This window comes from Hemiscyllium ocellatum, chromosome 12 (genome assembly GCF_020745735.1).
Source record: "Hemiscyllium ocellatum isolate sHemOce1 chromosome 12, sHemOce1.pat.X.cur, whole genome shotgun sequence".
NCBI classification, from domain to species: domain Eukaryota; kingdom Metazoa; phylum Chordata; class Chondrichthyes; order Orectolobiformes; family Hemiscylliidae; genus Hemiscyllium; species Hemiscyllium ocellatum.
The window spans coordinates 88,162,109-88,176,210 of NC_083412.1; positions in this window are offsets into that span (position 1 = coordinate 88,162,109).

Genomic DNA, 14,102 nt, shown 5'->3' on the forward strand with positions numbered 1-14,102 from the left:
GCCGTGGAATTGGGCGATAGGTTTAAATAGTGGATTTGGATTGGCTCAGGCTTGGAGGACCAAAGGGCCAGTTCCTGGGCTATAAATTTTCTTTGTTCTTTGTTCTTGGTCTTATTCCAGATAGTGACTTGATTTTGAAATGTGCAGCTGTGAATTTGGGGTGAGAAGACTGTGATGCCCAAAAAAGTCTCTCAGCTGTGGTGGATGGGGACTAAGATGGTTGATGTCCACAGAGATGTACGCCAGCACAGGAATTACAGTGGTCAGCAATATACAGGAGGGAAGACAATGAATGGATTAACACAGTAAAAAATGAGGTCTGCAGATGCTGGAGATCACAGCTGCAAATGTGTTGCTGGTCAAAGCACAGCAGGCCAGGCAGCATCTCAGGAATAGAGAATTCGACGTTTCGAGCATAAGCCCTTCATCAGGAATAAGAGAGAGAGAGCCAAGCCGGCTGAGATAAAAGGTAGGGAGGAGGGACTAGGGGGAGGGGCGATGGAGGTGGGATAGGTGGAAGGAGATCAAGGTGAGGGTGATAGGCCGGAGTGGGGTGGGGGCGGAGAGGTCAGGAAGAGGATTGCAGGTTAGGAGGGCGGTGCTGAGTTGAGGGAACCGACTGAGACAAGGTGGGGGGAGGGGAAATGAGGAAGCTGGAGAAATCTGAATTCATACCTTGTGGTTGGAGGGTTCCCAGGCGGAAGATGAGGCGCTCCTCCTCCAGCCGTCGTGTAGTTGTGTTCTGCCGGTGGAGGAGTCCAAGGACCTGCATGTCCTCGGTGGAGTGGGAGGGGGAGTTAAAGTGTTGAGCCACGGGGTGATTGGGTTGGTTGGTTCGGGCGGCCCAGAGGTGTTCTCTGAAGCGTTCCGCAAGTAAGCGGCCTGTCTCACCAATATAGAGGAGGCCACATCGGGTGCAGCGGATGCAATAGATGATGTGTGTGGAGGTACAGGTGAACTTGTGGCGGATATGGAAGGATCCCTTGGGGCCTTGGAGGGAAGTGAGTGTGGAGGTGTGGGCGCAAGTTTTACATTTCCTGCGGTTGCAGGGGAAGGTGCCGGGGGTGGAGGTTGGGTTGGTGGGGGGTGTGGATCTGACAAGGGAGTCACGAAGGGAGTGGTCCTTGCGGAACGCTGATAGGGGAGGGGAGGGAAATATATCCTTGGTGGTGGGGTCCGTTTGGAGGTGGCGGAAATGGCGGCGGATAATACGTTGTATGCGCAGGTTGGTGGGGTGGTAGGTGAGAACCAGTGGGGTTCTGTCTTGGTGGCGGTTGGAGGAGCGGGGCTCAAGGGCGGAGGAGCGGGAAGTGGAGGAGATGCGGTGGAGGGCATCGTCGATCACGTCTGGGGGGAATCTGCGGTCCTTGAAGAAGGAGGCCATCTGGGTTGTGCGGTGTTGGAATTGGTCCTCCTGGGAGCAGATGCGGCGGAGACGAAGGAATTGGGAATATGGGATGGCGTTTTTACAGGGGGCAGGGTGGGAGGAGGTGTAGTCCAGGTAGCTGTGGGAGTCAGTCGGTTTATAATAGATGTCTGTGTTGAGTCGGTCGCCCGAGATAGAAATGGAAAGGTCTAGGAAGGGGAGGGAGGAGTCTGAGACAGTCCAGGTGAATTTCAGGTCGGGATGGAAGGTGTTAGTAAAGTTGATGAACTGTTCAACCTCCTCGTGGGAGCACGAGGCAGCGCCGATACAGTCATCGATGTAGCGGAGGAAAAGGTGGGGGGTGGTGCCAGTGTAGTTGCGGAAGATGGACTGTTCCACATATCCTACAAAGAGGCAGGCATAGCTGGGGCCCATGCGGGTGCCCATGGCAACTCCTTTAGTTTGGAGGAAGTGGGAGGATTGAAAAGAGAAGTTATTCAGGGTGAGGACCAGTTCAGTCAGTCGAAGGAGGGTGTCAGTGGAAGGGTACTGGTTAGTGCGGCGGGAAAGGAAGAAGCGGAGGGCTTTGAGTCCTTCGTGATGGGGGATGGAGGTGTCCTTCGTGATGGGGGATGGAGGTGTCCTTCGTGATGGGGGATGGAGGTGTCCTTCGTGATGGGGGATGGAGGTGTCCTTCGTGATGGGGGATGGAGGTGTGAATGTGCAAACTCCACACAGAGAGTCACCTGAAGCAGGATTACAAGCAAAGGAGAACTAAAAAGAGCATGGGAAAGGAAGATTGCCAAGCCTACTGACTCACTTCCACATGCCGTATACTCATTATCGTCACAACTCGGCCGCTTTCTTCATTGTGAGAGTAGGGTGTGAGGCTTCTTGTTTCTGCCAGTTTAGAATAAATCAGGCAGTTCGGTCCAAGACACAATTATAATGTGGAAACTTTTTGAAACGTTACGAGCAAGTGATTCAACTTTTGGTTTAAGTTGAAGAGATTCCAAGGCACCTTAAGAAGGCAGGAAAGAGTATGACATAAACGAAGGTACATTGTTATTGTGAAACGTAACACTTATTTCTGAATATCCTCTACTCGATTGGAGTCACAGGCTATCATCAGTACTGACCACATGGTTCAGTACTATGATTGCAGTTTAGACAATTTTTTTACATGATTGATTTACTCTCTCAGTCACTGGGTGGAGATTGCAGACCAGAAGGAGCCTTGATCTTATTCACCGCACCACTGATGGGAGCAGCTGAAAATTCTAAGAACTTGAATTGGCTTTTCTTAACCTCTTTATCAACCTACATCTCTCAGTCTTCTTTGAAAACACGTCTTAGAATCTCATTGTTTAAGCTGTTGGCTATCTGTTCTAATGTCGTCCTATGTGGTTCAGTGTCAAATGTTGTTTGATGATACTCTATGTAACCGGAGATGGTGAGCTATGTTGGAACTGCTATATAAATGCAAGTAGCTATTGCAATCATTCTAACCTAGCCTTCAAATATTCACTCTTTATAGTAGAACTTTGCAGGTTAAGTTCAGGAGCAATTACCCTGGTTGATTTATTGCCTTTTTTTGGAGTTTCCTGAGTCCTTCTGCTCTGTCCATAAGACGGGATTTTTTTCATTTGCTTTACTGCTCTGAGATTGAAGAGGCAATAAACGCTACAAACATAGCTCTCAGACTCAGGGTTGATTTAACAAAATGGGAGTCATGTGTATGGGGAACAAGGGCAGATGCAGAGCAATCCAACTCTAGGTAGTTATCTACATCAGCTTCAACAGCGTCGGCCCCAAGGAATTGTCCCTGGTAATGAGGTCAGTGACTGGGAAATGTCAAGAGGTCTTTGCAGGCAGAGGATTGGGTGTTACATTGAGGTCAGTGAGGTTTCTGGCAACGTTTTAAGTGTTTTGCCCCCAGTTATCCATGCACTGTCCTGGAGATAATATTGTAAAAAGGACCAGAGGTCTGATTGGACCTGATCTCTATTTGAAAGGATTTCACTGCTGTTTTTATAGTGTGCCTCCCTCTTACATGCTCCAAAAAGCCATTAAATTTGCAAAGGCAATAGGTTGCTACAGCTACCTTAAGTACCAGATCAGTCAGTTATTTTCTTATGCATCTTGACAAAACTTTATTAGAAACTTTATAAATTAGGGGTATAAAGTCCCATTGTGGAAGACTGAGGTTGGAAATTAGTAAAGGATGTGTGTGTGATTAACTTTGGGCCTCAAGATGTTCTCGTTTCTATTTTTGCTAAAATCAAATCTAAAATGAGCAGGCAAAGCTTCCAACTGTTGTATAACATAAAATGTTGGATATATCTGATGTCTTTAAAAATAGTTTTACGATTATTATAGGCTTCATGCTGACTTTCAAACTCTTGTTCTGTGGAACTGCATGTACTGTACTTCTGTGAAGCTCTTTAATTCCATTGGGATTTGTGTCAATTCAACCCAGCTCTCCTGCTCAACCCGGCTGTCACTTAGCTCCATGAATTTCCCTTTTTCTATTAGGAATAATGCTAACAAAACTCCTTATTGTACCAGCCATTGCAACATTTTGATACAGCATTCCCTACCTTACATGCTGTTAGTTTCCTCAACAAATTTTTGACTCCCTTAACCAATCCAAATCAATGTATTCAAATGCCTGTACAGTTCTTTTGCTCAAACATATCCTTACGCTGACTTTTCCCACCTTTTGATCTGCTGCAAGCAGATGTGTTTTAGAAATGAAAGGGCACTTTATCTCCTTGAATAGGGTGGCCCTTGAGAACAGACCAAAGGTAGGTTTTCCTATAATTGTAAGAAAACTTTGAAGAATAAATGTTTGTTTTCCAACATCCAAGTGTATTTGTAACAGTGCTTCCTTACACAGGCACAGAGACATACAGATTGTAAAGACTGTGTCTTTTTAGTTTCTGTATTTTTCATTATGAACTGAAATGAGAAAAATTGCTTGAAAATTGAAGCTTGCTGAAGGATTATTATATATTTTGAAAGTAAATAGTCCAACATTCATTGTAAGTGCTGTTTGCACAGCTGCTTTATCTAGCAGTAGTTCAAGTGTTTTTTGTAGATGAGTTGGAACCAAAGGATGTGTACAAATGGAGATTCATCTGGCAACAGGTAGATGATTGGTCTGTGGAATAATGATCATTTATTGATGGCAATTACCATCTGCCTGCTACCAACAATGTGATTGTTTCTCATGTAACTGAACAGAGTGTGGCTGTAAATAGGATAGCGAGAAACTATCAGACTTCCACCAGCTCAGGAGCTCTCCCTGTTCTCTGCAGTAAAAGCCACTTTAAGCCTGAAAAAAAGCAGTTTATATTTCCTTCAGTAATTGCTGCAATCTGTAACTAATAGCTCAGAAATCTTTTGCAAGTACGAACAAATTTCTCTGTGCCTCTTCCAATCCAATGAAAGAGTTCAGAAAAGGAAAACTGAAAAGTAGCATTCTGATCAGCATAGGAACTATCTCAGCAGATCCAGCAGGCAGAAACAACTAATTATTTCCCCAGCTTCCCCTCCATTCCTAACACCAATTTTCTTGTGTGTGTGTTTAGCTATGCTATGGAACAGACCAAATCTCCTCTAAATATATTGAAGCGATGGCTGAGACTCTAACATTTTGTCTTATTTAAAGAGAAGTGTTCCAGATGTGATTCGACTGGTCCATTACTAGGTTTTAAGCAAGATACATTTTATGCTTTAAAAATAGTTACAAAGAAAGAAATGAAGAATTTGCATAACTTTAACTGTATTGAAACACTTAATAAAATAATTTGTCACTTAACTTCGAATCATCAACTGTTCCAATGTGACAGCAGCCCATAAGCACACCCTTATCAGCAAAACAGATTTTCTTCACATGCTATGTTCTTTACAGTCCAGGAGAAAGAACCACCAAAAGAAACAATTCAGCAGCAGAGAGAGAGCCTAAGATGTTTCTGCAGTAGAGAGAGAGAGAGTAATATTTATAAGTTTCAATATCTAACTCCAAACTCCAACTGAAAACAAGCTAAAACCCTGATGCTATGTGATGTCAAATCTACTGACTCATGCTTCTTTTCTTCAATTAAAAAAAGCTCAGTGAGTTCAAAGCTGTTTACCCACTGTGTCTGAAGCAGACATCTGGCATTATGGTGGTAACACCTTCCTGCAAGAGAAACATCACAGAACATAGCCCTCTTAAAACATGGTACCATCTCAACTAGAACTATTATATGGTGCTGATTCATAACTCTTTAGCTGGAACCTATTTATTGTGATAAATAGTAATTTGTAATAAGCACAGAGATCTGATCTGTGCTTTCTATAAATCTGGATCTAAAAAAACCTGCAAATCAGAAAATTGTGCACTTCTCTCAAAACCTTTACTTTTTGTGATGACCTCAGAGTACTGAGGCTTCATTGTTAATGTGCTACTCCAGTGAGGCATCACCATACACATAAGAAACAGTGAAAAGAAGTATCATGTGCTTCAATGTACACCCAGAGAACCACGATTATCATTGAAGTGGAAGTGTAAACTCAATACAGGCCTGATGATTTCTTTTTAGTGCACTGAAGAATTGGAGGTTTGCAAGTTAGAGTCATAGAGATGTACAGCATGGAAACAGACCCTTCAGACCAACCTATCCATACCAACCAGATATCCCAACTCAATCTAGTCCCACCTGCCAGCACTTGGCCCATATCCTCCAAACTTTTCCTATTGATATACCCAGCCAGATGCCTTTTAAATGTTGTAATTGTACTGGCCTCCACCACTTCCTCTGGTAGCCCATTCCACACATGCACCACCCCCTGCATGAAAACATTTCTTCTTAGGTCTTTTCGCCCTCTCACCCTAAACCTATGCCCTCCAGTTCTGGCCTCCCCCGCGTCTCCCCTCTACCCAGGGAAAAGACCTTATATATATAACGTTTCAATGCCCCTCGTGATTTTATAAACCTCCAGAAGGTCACCCCTCAGCCTCCAATGGTTCAGGGAAAACAGCCCAGCTTATTCAACCTCTCCCCATATTTCAAATCGTCCAACCCTGGCAACATTCTTGTAAAAAATGAGGTCTGCAGATGCTGGAGATCACAGCTGAAAATGTGTTGCTGGTTAAAGCACGGCAGGTTAGGCAGCATCCAAGGAATAAGAAATTCGACGTTTCGGGCATAAGCCCTTCATCAGTCATTCCTGATGAAGGGCTTGTGCCCGAAACGTCGAATTTCCTATTCCTTGGATGCTGCCTAACCTGCTGTGCTTTAACCAGCAACACATTTTCAACATTCTTGTAAATCTTTTCAGAAACCTTTCAAGTTTCACAACATCCTTATGATCGGAAGGAGACCAGAATTGCTTAGAATATTCCAACAGTGGCCTAGCCAATGTCCTGTACAGCCACAACGTGACTTCCCAACTCCTGTACTCAATAATCTGACCAATAAAGGAAAGCATACCAAACACCTTCTTCACTATCCTATCTACCTGTGACTCTACTTCCAAGGAGATATGAACCTGCACTCCAAGGTCTCTTTGTTCAGTAAAACTCCTTAGGACCTTATCATTAAGTCTGTAAGTCCTGCTAAGATTTGCTTTCCCAAAATGCAGCATCTCGTATTTATCTGAATTAAACTCCATCTGCCACTTCTCAGCCCATTGGCCCATCTGGTGCAGATCCTGTTGTAATCTGAGGTAACCCTCTTCGCTGTCCACGACACCTCCAATTTGGTGTCATCTACAAACTTACTAACTATACCTCTTATGCTCACATCCAAATCATTTATGTAAATGACAAAATGTAGAGGACACAGCACTGATCTTTGTGGCACTCCACTGGTCATAGGCCTCCAGTCTGAAAAACAATCCTCCACCACCACCCTCTGTCTTCTACCTTTGAGCCAGTTCTGTATCCAAATGGCTAGTTCTCCCTGTATTCCATGACATCTAACCTTACTAATCAGTCTCCCATGGGGAACCTTGTCGAACATCTTACTGAAGTCCACAGAAATCACATCTACAGCTATGCCCTCATCAATCTTCTTTGTTACTTCTTCAAAAAACTCAATCAAGTTTGTGAGACATGATTTCCCACGCACAAAGTCATGTTGACTATCACTAATCAGTCCTTGCCTTTCCAAATACATGTACATCCTCAGGATTCCCTCCAACAACATGCCTACCACTGAGGTCAGGCTCACTGGTCTATAGTTCTCTGGCTTGTCTTTACCACCCTTCACAAACAGTGGCACCACGTTAGCCAACCTCCTGTCTTCCGGCACCTCGCCTGTGACTATCGGTGATACAAATATCGCAGCAAGAGGCCCAGCAATCACTTCTCTAGCTTCCCACCGAGTTCTCGGGTACACCTGATCATGTCCTGGGGATTTATCCACTTTTAACCATTTCAAGACATCCAGCACTTCCTCCTCTGTAATATGGATATTTTGCAAGATGTCACCGTCTATTTCCCTACAGTCTATATCTTCCATATCCTTTTCCACAGTAAATACTGATGCAAAATATTCATTTAGTATCTCCCCCATTTTCTGTGGCTCCACACAAAGTCTGCCTTGCTGATCTTTGAGGGGACTTATTCTCTCCATAGTTACCCTTTTGTCATTAACATATTTGTAAACACCCTTTGGATTCTACTTTATTCTATTTACCAAAGCTATCTCATGCCCCCTTTTTGCCCTCCTGATTTCCCTCTTAAGTATACTCCTACTTCCTTTATACTCTTCTAAGGATTTACTCGATCTATCCTGTCTATACCTGGCATATGCTTCCTTCTTTTTCTTAACCAAACCCTCAATGTCTTTAGTCATCCAGCATTCCCTATACCTACCAGCCTTCCCTTTCACCCTGACAGGAATATACTTTCTCTGGATTCTTGTTATCTCATTTCTGAAGGCTTCCCATTTTCCAGCCGTCCCTTTACCTGCGAACATCTGCCTTCAATCAGCTTTCGAAAGCCATCAAAATTGGCCTTTCTCCAATTTAGAACTTCAACTTTTAGATCTCATTCTGTCTGCCTTTCTTTAAATATCTGTGCAATTCTCCTTCTATGGCCATCTCTGCACCATTACATACATTACATTTAACAACTGGGGGAACAAAAAGTTACCCTTTTGGCTGTAAAACATTTTGGTTCATCTCAAAGCAGTGAAAGGTAATAAAGAGGGATATGGGCTAAGTGCTGGCAAAGGGACTAGATTAGTTTGGGATATCTGGTTGCATGGACGGGTTGGACCGAAGGGTCTGTTTCCAGACTGTACATCTCTATGACTCTGTAACAGTTTCATTGTAAAGTCCACAGATGGTTTCCATGCTGCCCATTAACATTCTGCAGTTGCAACAATGTAGTGTCTAGGAAACGCAATGCTGCCCTTATTTTGAAACAGTCTGCCAGTGACAGTCTCACATATTCACTTCTTATGACAGAAATGGAAGCCGGAATTACCATTACTTCAACAACGAGATACTCAGTAACAGCACAGAATGATATGAAAACATTCATTCTTAAGATAACAAGATTCCAACATCAGATGTGTGTTATACAAACATGTTTCTTGGTCTGATTCACATTAATACTGGCCCAGCTGTCACCTTCACTTTCTGAGTTCAGCCCGGCTTTCTTTGAAGGTCACACGTGGCCAGCTTCCAGTTCCTGATTAAAACAGACAGAGGTCAGGGATGGCCCACTCAACTGTGATTGTTTTGCTGAAGCTGGAAACCTCACTGTTCAGGGCAGGAAGCAGCGTGGGAAGGTGTGGAGTGATGACTGTGAGGAGGGTGAGAGTGTCAAGGTTGTCATTAAGGCTGGCGTCTTGCAAGTTGTGAAAAGATAGGACTAAGTTACTGCCCATACACTGCTCATAGGTAGGCCTGTGGCTGTTAGACAAAATTGATCAGTTATTAAACCACTGAGTGTTAAGAGTGTGTTAAGTCACTGGCTATTAATTATTGTATTAATACACAATATAGCAACTTAATACTGCCGTGGACAGAGAAGTGTGGAAGTAATATATATATGCTTAGTGTCAGCAAACGTGAAGCTGATTATTGATGTAAATATACCACATTGTGGTTGAAAATGGGTCAGCTTATACATTTGTAAAAACATTATCTTCAGGGCTGAAAACATGAGGTTGTCTTATACCCTTTATCAACTAATTCACTGCTAGCTATGGGGTGGGGGGGAGGGGGGATTGGAGTGGGGAACAGGGGGAACAGTGTTGCATATCAGAGTAAATTGCAAATTCAACATCATCTGAATTGGTTTTCTGTCCAGTGAAAAGAACCTTGTTAATTGCTGAACTTGGTTTATAACATATACCCATAAAGCATTATTTTACATTATGAAAACTTTCCCTTTCCTTTTTCCCACAGAATTTTGTATTTGTCCATGAAGACCCTTGTGATAAGTTTACATCAAGGGAAACCCAAGGAATTGTTAATCACTAGTTTTACCCCCAGTCTAATATTACTCTAATATTACTCTCCATTGATTTTTATGAAGTATTAACTTGAAGGATATGAAGTATTACCAACAATGTCCAGTTTTACACATCATCAAGAATGGATATTTACACATAAGCATGACATGCACATACACATACACATAAAATACACACATATATATATATATATAAGCATTTGTAGATGTTACGATACAAATAAACACAAATGTGGAGAAATGTGAAGCAATGCATTTGAATAAGACTCATATGGAAAGGCAGTTTATTATCAATGGTATAATTTTGAAATTAACAGAGAGTTATTGGGTGTGCAACCTTGAAGGTGAAATGGGAAATTGAAAAGCATATGGTATAGGGTGGCATTCAATGTAAAAACAAACTGATAAGACTAGAAATTTATAAATCACTGCTCAGATCCTAACTGCAGTTGTGGCCAATTCTGGCCGATATGTTGGAAATGTACAGAGGAGACCATAAGACCATAAGGCCCATAAGAGATAGGAGTGGAAGTAAGGCCATTCGGCCCATCTAGTCCACTCCGCCATTCAATCATGGCTGAGGGGCATTTCAACTCCACTTACCAGCATTCTCCCCGTAGCCCTTAATTCCTTGTGACATCAAGAATTTATCAATCTCTGCCTTGAAGACATTCAGCATCCCATCCTCCACTGCACTCTGCGGCAATGAATTCCACAGGCGAACCACTCTCTGGCTGAAGAAATGTCTCCGTATTTCTGTTCTGAATTTACCCCCTCTAATTCTAAGGCTGTGTCCACGGGTCCTAGTCTCCTTGCCTAACGAAAACAATTTCCTAGCGTCCCACCCTTTCCAAGCCATGTATTATCTTGTACGTCTCTATTAAATCTCCCCTTAATCTTCTAAATTCCAATGAATACAATCCCAGGATCCTCAGCCGTTCCTCATATGTTAGACCAACCATTCCAGGGATCATCCATGTGAATCTCTGCTGAACACTCTCCATTACCAGTATGTCCTTCCTGAGGTGTGGGGACCAAAACTGGACACAGTACTCCAAATGGGGCCTAACCAGAGCTTTATAAAGTCTCAGTAGCACAACGATGCTTTTACATTCCAACCCTCTTGAGATAAATGACAACATTGCATTCGCTTTCTTAATCACGGACTCAACCCACATGTTTACCTTTAGAGAGAATCCTCGACTAGCACTCCCAGATCCCTTTGTACTTTGGCTTTATTAATTTTCTCACCGTTTAGAAATAGTCTATGCTTTTATTCTTTTTTCCAAAGTGCAAGACCTCGCATTTGCTCACGTTGAATTCCATCAGCCATTTCCAGGACCACTCTCCCAAACTGTCTAGATCCTGCTGTAGCCTCCCCACTTCCTCAGTACCACCTGCCTGTCCACCTAACTTCGTATCATCGGCAAACTTCGCTAGAATGCCCCCAGTCACAGACTTTCTCAGATATAACCGGGATAAGAGATCTCTGTTGTCAGGAAAGTGAAATATGCATTTATATTCTTAAACATAACTTAAATAATAAAGTAAACTATAAGTTCAAAGGTTGTGTGAAATCATAGATTCAAACATCACAGAAAAGAGGTCCCTCTGTTCATTATAATCAAGCATAAATCAATCTTTGAATCTTACCTTAGAGCTCTAAATCTCCTAAGCACCACTGAAAAGTTCTAGATCATATGAACTATCAATTGTGACCCTGCATAATTCACTGATACATCTTGTATTTGGTATGTTTAGTTAGTTAGTAGTGATGCAGCCAGTGTAGTTCATTTGCACTACCTGCATGCATTCAATATTTTAAACCTTTTAGCTGTGTACATTCCATTATGGGTGAAGATGTCAATGCTTCAGAGCAGCTGATAAAGTTAATTCTACAATTACTAATGAAAGTAGAACAATGAAGTATTCTGGTCTTTTCTTGAAGGATAGATCCATGTGAAGATAGTAATTAATTTTGTGGACATGTCAAAATGAGCATGAAAGTGAAAAAATAATTTCTCTCTGCAATTTCAGACAGGATCGCAAACACATTATTCTGGTGGGATAAATCTTCCCATGAGCAGATTTCCACTCTTGCATTAGCTAATGGTGCCTTTAAGAATGGTGGGCCAATGGCAGCATCCTCCCGCAAGGCAATATTCGCAGCATTGCTCGAGGTCAAGTTAGCATAAGGAAGGAGGAAGTGTTAGGTATTCTAAAAGGCATTAAGGTGGACAAGTCCCCAGGTCCGGATGGGATCTGTCGCAGGTTCCTGAGGGAAGTGAGGAAGGAAATAGCTGGGGCCATAACAGATATCTTTGTACCATCCTTAAACACAGATGAGATCCCGGAAGACTGGAAATTGCTAATGCTGTCCCCTTGTTAAGAAGGGTAGCAGGGATAACCCACGTAATTATAGACTGGTGAGCCTGCTGTCAGTGGTTGACCTGTTGGAAGCTATTGGAGAAAATACTGAAGGATATGATGTACTCCCACTTGGAAGAAAATTGGCTTGTCAGTGATAGGCAGCTCGGTTTGTGCAGGGAAGGTCATATCTTGCCAACATAACAGAATACTTTGAGGAAGTTACAAAGTTTATTGATGTGGGAAGGTATGTAAATGTCATTTGATAAGGTTCCCCATAGTTGGCTGATGGAAAAAGTGAAGTTGCAAGGAGTCCAGGGTGTATTAGCTGATGGAAAGAAAACTGGCTGGGCAACAGGAAACAGAGTAATAGTGAAAGGGAGTTTCTCAAAATGGAGATCTGTGACCAGTAGTGTTCCACAGGGATCTGTGCTGGGACCACTGTTGTTCATGATAAGCATAAATTATTTGGAGGAAAGTATAAGTGGTCTGATTAGGAAGTTTGCAGATGACACTACGATTGGTGAAGTCGCAGATAGTGAAGAGGACTGTCAGACAATGCAGCAGAACATAGATACATTGGAGAGATGGGCAGAGAAATGGCAGATGGAGTCCAATCCGGGCAAATGTGAGATGATGCATTTTAGAAGATCCAATTCAGGAGCGACTATACAATAAATGGAAAAGTCCTGGGGAATATGATGTACAGAGATCTGGGTGTTCAGGTTCATTGTTCCCTGAAGATGGCAACACAGGTCAATAGAGTGGTCAAGGAGGCATACAATATGCTTTCCTTCATTGGGCAGGATATTGAATACAAGAGTGGCAGGTCATGTTACAGTTGTATAGGACTTTGGTTCGCCCACATTTGGAATACTGTGCACAGTTCAGGTCACCACATTACCAAAATGATGTAGATGCTTTGGAGAGTGTACACAGAAGGTTCACCAGGATGTTGCCTGGTATGGAAAGTGCTAGCTATGTAGGGAGGTTGAGTAGATTAGGGTTATTTGCATTAGAAAGATGAAGGTTGAGGAGGAACCTGATTGAGGCCTACAAAGTCAAGAAAGTCATAGAGTCATAGAGATGTACAGCATGGAAACAGACCCTTCAGTCCAACCTGTCCATGCCGACCTGATATCCCAACCCAAACTAGTCCCACATGCCTGCACCCGGCCCATATCCCCCAAACCCTTCCTTTTCATATATCCATCCAAATGCCTCTTAAATGTTGCGATTGTACCAGCCTCCACCACTTCCTCTGGCAGCTCATTCCATACAAGTACCACCCTCTGCATGAAAAAGTTGTCTCTTAGGTCTCTTTTATATCTTTCCTCTCTCACCCTAAACCTGGACTCCCTGACCACAGGGAAAAGACTTTGTCTATTTACCCTATCTATACCCCTCATAATTTTGTAAACTTCTATAAGGTCACCCCTCAGCCTCTGACACTCAAGGGAAAACAGCCCCAGCCTGTTCAGCTTCTCCCTGTAGCTCAGATCCTCCAACCCTGGCAACATCCTTGTAAATCTTTTCTGAACCCTTTCAAATTTAGGTGTAGACAGGGTGGATAGCAAGAAGCCTTTGCCCAGAGTTGGGACTCAATTACTAGTGGTCATGAGTTTAATGTGAAAGAGGAAATGTTTAGGGGTGATATGTGTGGAAAGCTCTTTATGCAGAGGGTGGTGTGTGCCTGGAATGCATTGCCAGTGGAGATGGTGGAGGCGGGCACGATAGTGTCATTTAAGATGTATTTAGACAGATACATGAATGGGCAGGGAGCAGAGGGATACAGAGCCTTAGAAAATAGGTGACAGGTTTAGATCGAGGATCTGGATCGGTGCAGGCTTGGAGGGCCGAAGGGCCTGTTCCTGTGCAGTAATTTTCTTT